Below are 12807 nucleotides of genomic sequence, written 5' to 3'. Positions count from 1 at the left end.
AGATGTCTACATGTACATGTACATTAGTGCATGTACATACTGTCTACAACGACAGAGGAGTAGACTAACTTCTCTGTACAAGTCAAGCTCTTAATACTTAAAATTTAAACGAGTTCACTTGTTCAATAAGCCTCTGTTATAGCTTTGAGACTCCAGAAGTCGTTTGAATTAACCGATCAATCATGTATACTATGATCAAGGGTTGCACTATGTGAAACATTGATTCGACATAACGATACAGACTATACGCTTTGGTTAACCAATAATAATACTACTAACGGACTATGCATCGTGGTAAGTTTGTTTTGATATATAGGTAAAATGTATACTCTGACCTGTTTAAATTTAACCGGTACATGGACTGTTCAAAGAAAGGGAAAAGGGGTGGTTAATATTGACACATATAAGTTTGATCAGCAGTTGATGACTTTGCGTCATAAGATTCCATAGCAACGCTGATTTTTATTAGATTTAGCAGCACGGCCTTGTCACAGTGCAGTATAGCTTATTATCTTATGATTCTAACATGTCTAATGAGAGAATACATAGGTGTAAAGTCTTTATGCAGGATGTCTGTGTAACGATAGAAGTTGCAGAAAAATACACGATCGTTCACATGTTGAAATGCGTTATCTGTTTCTTTTTTATAATGGTGTATATATTGGTTATATTTGAAGTTAATTTTTCATCATATTTTTTTCAGAGGTATTCCTTTATATTGTCGAGCCTTCGACTTTAGTCGAAAAAACGAAACTAAGCGATCCTACATTCCGTCGTCGGCGTCGTCGTTGTCGTCGTCGGCGGCGTCCACAAATATTCACTCTGTGGTTAAAGTTTTTAAAATTTTAATAACTTTCTTAAACTATCCTGGATTTCTACCAAACTTGGACAGAAGCTTTTTTATGATCATAAGATAGTATCCAGAAGTAATTTTGTAAAATAATAATTTATTTTTTTGTATTTTACTTTTAAATGGACTTGGATTTTCTGCCAGGAAACAACACATTCACTCTGTAGTTTAACGTTTCAAAATTTAACTTTCTTATACTATTTTGGATTTGTACCAAACTTGGACAGAAGCTTGTTTATGATCAAAATCTAATATCTAGAAGGAAATTTAGTTTTCTTCCAGTTAACATTACATTTAGTCTGCAGTTAAAAAAGTTTTTAAACATTTATTAGATTCATAAACTATCCTGGAATTTTACCAAACTTGGACAGAAGCTTCTTACAATTTAAAGATAATATCAACAGAAATATTTTATTGATTTACTTCCTCATTTTTGTTGAGCCTGCGATTAACAGAAAGAGTAGGCGAGACACTGGGTTCCGCGGAACCCTTACAATATTTTTTTGAACTGATCGTAAATAGCATTAGAACAGATATCGTATTTGAATCAAACTACAGACCTGAAAGACTATTATTGTAATGCACCTAGGGAGCTACCATTTGATTTTTATGGGGGGAAGGGGGGGGGGGGGGGCTAGGATGAAAAATTTTGTCCTGCCTTTTTTTTTAGTTGTAATCTCTGTCCTGCCTTTTTATTTTTCACTCTATTCGGTCTAGCCTTTTTTTTTTTTTAGTTTATCCTGCCTTTTTTTTTACCTTAATTGTCATCCTGCCTTTTTTTTTAACTCAAAATTCCTATCCTACCTATTTTTTTTCAAATTTCATCCTAGCCCCCCCCCCCAAAATCATAAAAATCAAATGGTAGCTCCCTTAGTATTACGGATATATTCGTATGTTTGTGAATCAAGTATATAAAGTTAAAAGACAAAATACTATCCATTTATTTATAGATTTCTTCCATACATATTATATATTTCCCTAGAGATAACATTCTCACTTTTCAAAAACGTTGATTTGTAAGTCAGACTCACCCTTGCGGAGTAGACAAAAGGGGGTCGATGATATCCATTTCAGGTCTAAGGTACGTTCCGATCAAATATCATTCCCTCCGATAAAAAACTAAATGACAACACTTTTATTAAGATGTCTTTGCTTGAGTAAGTCATACATGTACTACTAAGACAATATTCTTACCAATTCTGTTTGCTTATTGTAAATCATCTGTCCGTCTCCTCGCCCCCAACCTCCCCCTACTTTTCAACTGAATTGTTTATGTTTTGCCAAGCTAGAGTTTAAAGAGATCGTATTGAGGTGAAGAACACGAAACTAGTGTGAATAAATTGAATAAGAAAAGTGTGTGGCGTAACACATGCAAAGGGGTAAACTGTTGGTCGTCACGCACAAATATTTGCCACTGGACATAAACAGTAACTATTTATTCATACCAAGAGAATCCATGCTTAGGTTGTTATAGGGGAAATTGTAAACAGAGTTAAGTGGTCCTTTTTTACAGCAATTTACATACTGACAATCAAGAATTAATCAATACATAATATGGTAATACAAAGATCAATTTTCATTCATCATTAAATCTGAGGCGAATGTTTACCCCATGTCAGACTTTATCTTAGTTTAAATATTAAAAAGATATCAATTAGATTAGATTTAATTTGATCAATTGATTAGATTTAATTTGATCAATTGATTAGATTTAATTTGATCAATTGATTATATTTAATTTGATCAATTGATTATTCAATTATAAATTTAAGTACAAAATAAGAAGACTCGGTCATGGTTATAAAACTGCGGAACAAGATTTTTTTTTCTTTTTAAATTTTATGATTTTATAGCTGACTACGTGGTATGGGCTTTGCGCATTCTTGAAGGCTATATGATGAATGACCTATAGTTGTTAATTTCTGTGTCATTTGGTCTTTTGTGGAGAGTTGTATAATTGGCAATGATACCAGTTATTCTTTGTTATATGTAACGTCATAAGTTTACATCTTGAAAATCCGTCTCTGTGTGTCAGATGATTACATGTACATTGTAGTACAAAGCAGGACCCATGTCCGTATTGAATTGAAAAGTTATGGTCCTGACATGTGTGTACTATTTGCCAATGGCCCTCAAATGACAATCTATCATCATCAAACAAGGGTTGTCTACAACGTCTATGAGACGTCAACCCAACGTTACTAAAAACAAAAGACATTTGAGCGATCTTAATTTAAGCCGTATATGCATGTAATAAATGCATGCATAATAATGTTAAATGGATGAATAACTTAGATTATTAATCTTGTGCATACATAAATAGATAAATTAAGTACAGGTAAACATATACTGACGTCGTTGTTAGTTAGAATTATGTAACTAAAATGTTATTCGATGACCTATATTTTCTTGAACTACTATGCAGAATTCAGCTTAAAAAAAGGGGGGGGGGCTGCTGTAAGGTTGTCATAGATGGTTTCATTTGATCGTCCAAACGAATTATTACATCACATCTGACATGCCTTTCACGGTTTATATGATTGTTAGCATATAATCGTCGTAAAAATTTTCAATTTCATTTGCTAGGCATGATTTAATGATCAGTTTAATGATATATGCCCCCAACTTTTTAACAATCCTGTATATGCACCTGTGTCATTTGATCCCTAGTTGATAGCTGTCTAAGTCGCAATACTACCGGACCTATATATTCTTATTTTTAATTTATATTGATATGGTTTCATTTGCAGATGTTGAATTTAGTCCTTAACTTGATTCAATAAATTACTTAAACTTTTTGAAATAAAAAAAACAACAATAATTTGGATTCGAACTTGCACTGCCTACACATGAGCGAAAAAAAACCACCGCCTGTACTGTGGCATTTCGCCTGAAACAACAGAGACAATAAGGCTTTACAAAAAATGTGGCTATGCTTTCGTTAGTCATTTCTGCACATCCTTGTCTTGTTAGATTATCTATTGAGATTGTTACACGGTGAATAATTTAAAGTGGCTCAGTTGACCAAAAATATTCATTGCGCATAAAATAAAGATTTAATTTCACTACTCAACATTAGCGTTTTAGTTGTATGTACTGTATATTATTTATAGAACATGATCTAGGCATATACTGTTTCAATGAATATTTCATTAAAAACCTAGTTGTTCATCTTGGTTTTTATATAGAGCTGAAAATAGGTTTACAAATAATGAATTACCATCAGTAACTTTCAGTGTACAAACCATTAGCACTTAAAGCTCGGAATCATATTATATATTTATATATATATATATGTATATATATAAGAAAAAAGTTAAGTGAAGACCGTATGCTGGTCACATATAAGAAAATTATTAAAAGATAATAACGGTTTCAATGCATCACTGAAGATCTGCGGAAGCAGCGAAAGTACTAGTAAAAAAAGTGATGCATTGAAACCGTTATTATCTTTTAATAATTTTCTTATATATATATATGCTTTAAAAATATAAGAAGAGAGGTTGAACATGAAAATCAAGATTAAATGACGATAAACGGAAGATTAACAATCAAGATCGGCGTGATGATAAGGCAATTTTCTAGTCACTGCCCACACTCCTGGCCACATGTATAAAATGGTGTTCCTCGTATCGGCGAGTGCCTATTTTGTAAAATTAAAAATGTTGGATTAAGTAATTTAAAAAAAAAAGGGGGGGGGGGGCAACTCATGATAAAAAGGGGGTCAAACCATATGTCCCCTTTCAAAAAAAAGGATCGTCAAAAAAGTTGGTTCCAAACCCCGAATCCCACCCTAGATCGATCACTGAACAATACCTTTATCAAAAGTTGTAACAAAGTCTTTTGCAAGTATGGAAGTCCGAACGACCAAAAATTGGACAGATCAATAAAATTCGTGAACCAGTCCATTTATTTTTAGGGGTGCCAAGGTACACATATGCTGACGTCAAACTATTGTTAAAAGTAAACTTTCATGTACGGATATATAACCACTTATCATTTGTTTAAATTTGATAACAAGTGATAAACGTTAAATTTAGAAATAGTATCTTCTCATTATCGTTATTATATACAATTTAATTAGTTTATTGGTCATAAAACTTTCATCACTTTGGGTTAAATATACACACGTGGTTTGTAATTGCCGCCATTTTTACGCTGATGACCAGATAGTGCCAGCTACTGTAAATAAACTCAGAACGTGTAAGTGGAAACTTATTTTTACTCATTTGCAAATATACATGTAGTTAATATAGACTGTGGTAAAACCAGGAAGCTTGACATTACATTCATACGACTTCTAACTTATACTGTGGGCGTTCCAGATTAGAAACATTATTATGAACCACTTTTGCATTTCACAACCTTTATTCTCACATTTTTTCCAACTGAAGCTGAATAATATATGTGCTATGCATATGATAATAATTGAAATGTAAAGCGCAAAATTGATCATAATTGTAATGTTACATGTTTAGGCAAAATCAAGCATAACTGTAATGTTACATGTTTGCGAAAAATCAAGCATGATTGTAATGTTACATGTTTACGCAAAATCAAGTATGATTGTAATGTGCTCAAAAATAATCATGATTGTAACGTTATGCGCAAAATTATTCACGCTTGTAATATCATGCGCAAAATTTATGATGTTTGTTATGTCATGCGCAAAATTATTCACGCTTGTAATATCATGCGCAAAATTTATGATGTTTGTTATGTCATGCGCAAAATTAATCATGATTGTATTGTTATGCGCAAAAATAATAATTGTTCGCTGAACACACAGCTGCAAATATTTCATGCGTATCTAAATGAAATACCAAAACATAAAATACGTAGATACTGCAACGACGACTCTTCAGAACGGAGGATGAAAAAGGGAGATCTAACTTTTCATCATTTATAAGGACTCGAAGTTTCCATTGCAATATTTAATCTACGCATCTTTTAAAGACTTTCGTACGTTTTTAAAGTGAACATGCCCAACTCGAGACGTACATGGATTTGACGTAGCTATTCCGAGCGGATGGCGAGATTTTTTTACTGAAATCCTACACCGCTTAACGTTTTAATGTGGACAAGAACGCCCAAAATTACCATATATTCATGTATCTATTATATATACCATAGTCAGCCTTTGGGATAAGTATCAAGAAATACCTTTTTAAGCTGAAATAAAAATATATTAATGTTCGAGAATTATTCAGTTTCATGGGAGATCAGCTTTGTGTGGGAAGGTAGCCGAGACATTTTTTTTTTATTTGATCAAAACCTTTTTAATGGGAATTATTAATAGCAAAGTGATGTTACATACGGATCTCATATATTTTATTCATCTGAGAATTCACAAAGGACTAGTATCTTTATAACATATGCACGTAGTACATGCTATTAGTCAGTATGACCAAGACATAGTTACATAGTTAAGTTAGATTTTTGAAAGGTCAACCTAACATTTGTAATTTAAACACCCCAGGCAGTCATATAACTCTTTGTTAAAGTTTGATGCAGTCTCTAGATGCCATTTAGTAAAACTATTATTATCTCCCTTGAGGGAAATCCCCTTACAAGGCTCAGTCGAACTTTTTTTATATGTATTTATAGCATTTATCCTTATTATAGCGAGGTGTCATTTAGTATGCTATTATAATCTCCCATGATGAAAATCCCCCTACGAGAACCAGCCGAATGGTTTAAAGTAATTCATCATTGAGTGGAATGGACAATTAACGTCATCAAATCAGAAATGAGAGTTACGTATATCGCAATTTTTAATATAGTTTTGAAAACTCTTTAAAAGACTTATATATTTATAGTATGTAAATAATAACACGGCTAAAAATCACAAATGAACTTCTTCATTATGAAGGGGGTCTGTAGGTGGCATGTTGCAAGACAAAATTTCTGTCTCTATCCAATATACTAAGTACCCTCAACATTCTGTAGCAGTCCAACTTTCCCCGAACATCACTCCGGATGGCCTCTATTCGTACACAACCTACCTATTGTATTTATTGTTAACTTATTCTTGTCTTGAACATGCGTGAAATATTTGCCACTGAACGTTAAGCCTAAACATGCATAAAATATTTGCCACTGTGCGTAAGTCGTTAAGCAACCAACAATCAATTAATCATTATAAAGTGAATAACTGTGCACCTTACAATCAGCGTGAAGGTTTACAAAATGACAAATTAAATATGAATTCTAAATCTTAAAAAAAGGCGTACTTAGTAGTATATTCTTTAATTCAGTTAGGGACCGCGACATTGTGGGTATGGTCTGGTAAATAATAAAACTAAAAGGTAGCTGAAAACAATTAAAGGTTCGTGTTTTTGAGATTAAGCCATTGATTGTTTAGGCATCCGTACATTTCTTGTAGACTTTTAACTTGGTTTCTGCTTTGTTAACAAAAACGGCTTGGTAAATAGTAAACTAACTGAAAAATAAATCTTGACATTTAAGACCTGTCTATATATTTTTATCCGTTGAAATAGATTTAAATTTCAATTCATCAATCTTCCCGTTCAGCTTCATTATTTTCCCAATACAACCGTTAAAGGAGAAATACGCTTTAAATGTTAAAGTGTCCGCCAGCGGAGTGATTGGCTACGATTAACATATAGGCATGAATCTTGAGGTTACTCATGGGACATTGCTATCATTAGTCTTTTGGCTCAAAAGTGACATTCATGAGTGCAGAATAATGTATAGTAATATGAACTGTATGGATTATTTTTATTCCATAAGCATCAAAATAGATCATCGTAATGTATTTTTGGCAAAGAGCAATGTAGATCTTATTGATAGGAAAAATGTCATTTGGTCTCTAGTGGACAGATGTCTCATTGGCAATCATACCATATCTTTTTATCTTTTTCATACTAGTATGTCATGTGATTATGCGTAACATCTGAAATTGGGAGAAAACATCTACAAGAAATAATTTGTGCATAAAGAGACAGAAAAAATTGTATTGTTAAGAAATCATTCAGAATTCAGTAAGCAAATGTGTAAGCCTAGTACACACCAGACGTTAAGCACCTAACAATCAATCAAGCATGAAAGCCTAGTTGTTTTACTTCCATTTTCTGATATGTTTATCCTGGATTGTGATAAAACGCTAAAAACTAAATACTAAGAATATTTTAGAAATCTTTAGCTCTAGAATAAAAATAAGCAATTTATATACCGAAATTACGTTGTCAAAAAGTTTTTCTAATCTCTAATAATACTCAAATATATTTTGTGTATCTTGATGTAATATACCGTCAATTAACAAGTCTAATTTCGTCACTTTTCGTTATAAATATTTTAACTCTGGCTTTTGTTGTAGAGTTTAAAACTAATAACAGACACCATCAAATCACGTGAATGACGTCATAAGCTAAATAAGGAGACAATGCGTCTATTATTTATTTATGAGAACTGCATTATATCCGAGAAAACGTGTTCAACAGTTTTATTGGTAAATTTGATATTTCTTTCTAGCAACATCAATCAAAAACGCAAAAACAAAACCATTTTTGTCTCGCAATCGACTTACGTAAGTCGCAGAGTGCGTTAAATAGGGATTATTATCCGGCGGCGGTATAAATTATTAGTGCATACTTAAATTGTTTCAAAAGGTATATATATAGAAGACCTAGATGCTTCACAACATAATGTTTTCAGATGCATTGTTTCGACAGTTCCGTTTGGCCAGGGAACGAAGTTATTTCGTAGTGCAATTTCTTTAGACAATATATGAAAATTGAAAAAAATCCCACCTGCGCTTTCTCAATAATATTTTTTCAGTGTGGTGTACTACTTTTGGGACAAAATATACCATAATATTATATAAAACTTCATCAGCTCTCACTCGAAATATGGACAATTATACGCGTTAAGGGAGTCTTGAATTCACTTGACAGTTTCCGAAATACTAATTTTTAACCTGTTATTTATTATCTGGACCAATTCACTACTCTTATTAATTTAAACTTCATGCTAAAATCTTTTACACTGTAATTTAATCCCCCTATACTTACTTTTTTAGGCATCAAACACGAAGAATTAAATTTGAAAAGGGTATTAAAAAATGACAAGTATAACACTGTCCACACTAAGGACTAAGACAACGAAAATTAGGATGAACCTATGCCAACATTTTGAAATTAAGGTATAAAATTGTATGAAAATATGTTGGCATAGGTTGAATAAAATATAACAGATTAAGTGTTATAAAAACAAAAAATAATTAGAGGCCAATCAATTTACACCCAGTTTAAAATTGGCGTTAAGTGTACACATGACTATTTTTGTTACTTGTGATAGTCAAAATAAAGGCAACTCTATGTGTTGCTGATCTCTTTTGTATTAGAAATTAACATAATAAAGCAATTGATGATTGAAGGTTGCTTACAATGTAAGGTCCAATGGCAACTATTTCATGCATGTTCAGGATATACCATTATTATGTGAATATGATACAATATATGATGAAAATATTTGATGATATTTTTCTAAAATTAAGTAGAATCCCATCAAATGCATGGAAATAATGAATATAGCCCTATTTAAAATATGCTTCACATTGAAAAGTGTATTTTTCACAGCTCAGTATTTATGAGATACATTTGTATTACTTATTACAAAAAGAGCTTTATTCTACCTTTCGATTGTATTCTATTGTACAAAAACATATATTTCATAAATACTGACATCAGAATGAAATCAAATTTAAATTTAGATTATATATATATCAGATTTAAGGATGTATTTAGGTGAAAATAAAAGAAAAATCAAGAATTTAAAATTTAAGTCAGAAGAGCATTGGTGGAAGGGCAAATAAGCTAAAAAAATATTGTAAGGCTATGAAACTCCTTTTTGAAATATATAATTTTGTTTAAAAGTCGAGAAAATGCAAATTCGGACTTTTACCTTATATTTGCATTGGTTTCAAAGATCTTCAAATGGGAAAGAAAAAAATCTAGAATCTGCTTAAATCTTAGTAAATGACTTTTTCATGAGCTATTGAAGTCTTATATAAAAAGAAAATGGATGTTATCGGGCAAAATAGTTTAACCTGTAACATAGGGAAAAAAGCAAGGAGTCCATCCTTAATACACTGTTTAGCTTGGGTACTCAGCAACAAGTAATAAGTGGGCAAACCTTGTATATTAGATAAGATCCTGACTTTTTTCCTTTCAATTCTTTTTAATTTTTTAATTTTTTTATTTGTTTACTATGTTTATTATTTTTTTTTTTAATTGCACGTCTAGAACAACAAAATTTTGGAAGTATTTTACCCCAAAAAAGAGTGTTTTATTGCAATATTTTTTTTATTTTTTTTTCATATATCAACATAATTTATAATCAGTCTTTCACTGGTGTTTTATTCAAAAGGAGTAAGTTTTAATGCTTTAAAATACTGACTGTATTTAACAGGTAATTAATAATTCATTGTTATAACAACACCTATTGTATTTTGTTTGTAGGCATAGGTTGAATATATATTTTTCAAATGTTGGCATAGGTTGAAGACACCATATATATATATCTATGTTCCCACGCCGTTTGTTATATGACCATGATGTCGGTTGACCTCATTTTCATGGTTCAGCGACTGCCTATAACAAAAATTCGAGTTTTTGTTTGTCAAGTGAAATATCACTTTTTATGAATAATAGAATACCAAGAAATGGCACATTGGACCATTACAATGTCTGAATGTCAATCAGCTATGGTTCACCATCAATCTCTCATACAGACAGAGTTGTCGTCCTTTCCAAAGGACGACAACTCTGTCTGTATGGGAGATTGGTTCACCATAATCAAAAGGTTATTACACGTATCATAAAGATTTCTTCTTGTTGCATGATATAATTTCTAAATAAAAGAAAATGAGTATTAGCCAAGAATACACGACAAAAAGTATTTTAACAAAAGACAGATGACTATAAAATGTGTCAATTTCTGAATCTTTCTGATTCTAAACTAGTGAATAAATTAAACAAAAACGATAAAATATCTGCTATGATTGATGTCAAGTGGCAAATATATCATGCAAATTCTGAACAATTCATTCAATAAAAGTCTTTCATATATATTCAATTTCATTTACTTTACAAACATTAAGTCAGTGTGTCATTGAATTGTTTTCATTTACTTTGACAATTCCCTCATGAAGTGTTTTCTATATAAGAATTTATTACTTATTAAAAAACTAGAAATATAATGCTTATCTCGATTGTATTTTTCAATGAAAAAAGCTTTCGTTAATTTACTGGTCGACCAACCCTTAAAGTTTTATCGACATGGGAATCCATTTAAGAAGAGGATTCTCTACGATAACGATTTCTCAATTGACAAAATGTAGACAATGTTTATGTCTTCGGTCAAAGGCTTACAAATTGGTATTGTGTGCTTGTCTACTAATTCGTATCATCTAGTGAGAAATCGATTTACTAAGGGTAGGACTCAAAATATATGTTTTGATAGGGTAATGTTTATTTCAGAGAAGTGGCGGGATCATGGGAGTGGGACAAAGAGGGCCAATGATCAGTAAAAAAAATATCTCGTGTTTCTTACGATTTATATGTTTTGCTTGCATAACATTGTATCGTCCAAAAAAGATAATGTCTTTAAATATTCAGTTTCATGGATTAACGCCCCTCTCTTTCAAATATTGTATAAATCCAGATAGTATGTACATGTAGTTAAGAGAAGTAGCAGGCAGAGCCAAGAGCGTAGAGCGAAGAGGACGTACATGGACACCACGTTCCATTGTTAATCACCAACGATGAAAATAATCTTATGTTTCTATAACGATATACATGTATATGATTTTTTAGCATAACATTCTTTTGTAAAAAATAAATTATGTATAAATTTCACGACTTTACACCCTCCCCCTCTTTTTCAAGATGTCTGGATACGTCCCTGAGAGGCATATTATGCTATAAGAACGACGATAGAGTGGATTTATTATATGGCATAGCAAACCTTTGTGGAAATAACATGTTACATTATATATATGCCGCAGGCCATACAAAAGAATAGGTTTGTTTGCCCAAACGCTACCTACCCAGAAAAAAGCTGCCTACTCAAATTCTTTTATTGTCCTGATTTGAAGAAGTTTTTTTTTAATCAGATAGGCATGAAGACTAATAAACACCCGATACTTCAATTTCTCTTTTTGAAGAAGAAAAAAAAAAATCCCTACCTACCTACTCACTGTCTCAACCTTTGAGTAGGGTTTGGGCAAACCATTTTTTTTTTAATTGTGGCCGCATATATATGCACTGACTGCCCTTGGACGTCAAATGTTCTTTAATCAATCCTATACTTTGTTCAGATTACATTGCCTACATATTTTTACCTTCACCTTGTCTTGTGAACTTTGGCTTTTCTACCTCAGGAATAGATAACTTCAGCTGTATTTGGCAAATCATTTAGGAAATTGTGGCCTTCAATGCTATTCAACTTCGTACTTTATTTGACCTTTTTAACTTTTTGTTTATTTGAGTGTCACTGCATGGTGAGTCTTTTGTAGACGAAACATGCGTCTGGCGCAAATACACTGAAACTTCAATCCTGCTTTCTAAGATGAGTTTATTTGGTATATATAATATTATCATGGCAACATACCAACCCTCTATCCCCTTAAATTTTACAGAAATATTTGCCGTTATGCATGTACGTTATGCACTGAAAAAACTGAGCAACACGAACCTCACAAAAAATCCCGTGAGATTTCATGTGTTCTGGATCCTGCTCCACATATGTGACTGACACCTGTAAAATTACATTTTGTATATACATAGATAAAAGACTACCATGATTACGTTATACTTGAATGGAAGACAATTAGTGTTATGTTTACAACTGAGGGACCATTAAGAAAATGTTTCACGGATTTGTTTCCTTGTACTTTAAAATTTTCTCCTATAAACTCATTTTATAAGTCTTTA

General features: G+C 31.9%; 1 protein-coding gene across 6 annotated transcripts in view; it reads left to right on the top strand.

Moving 5' to 3' along the window:
- LOC139498843 (uncharacterized) overlaps window positions 1-12807 on the top strand; it is an 85043-nt gene that overhangs the window by 34067 nt on the left and 38169 nt on the right. Inside the window, exon 1 of one of the 6 annotated variants that reach the window (XM_071287420.1) lies at window positions 191-294. The exons of 4 other annotated variants lie outside the window; for them this stretch is intronic. The gene's annotated coding sequence lies outside the window, so the exon portion shown is untranslated. Of the gene's footprint in view, window positions 1-190; window positions 295-5035; window positions 5054-12807 lie in introns of those variants that run through there. One more of the 6 variants, XM_071287423.1, reaches the window with a different exon arrangement.

This window comes from Mytilus edulis, chromosome 12 (assembly GCF_963676685.1).
Source record: "Mytilus edulis chromosome 12, xbMytEdul2.2, whole genome shotgun sequence".
Classification (NCBI taxonomy): domain Eukaryota; kingdom Metazoa; phylum Mollusca; class Bivalvia; order Mytilida; family Mytilidae; genus Mytilus; species Mytilus edulis.
Note: the sequence above shows the minus strand (reverse complement) of the source record. Positions and strands in the feature narration are given on the sequence as shown.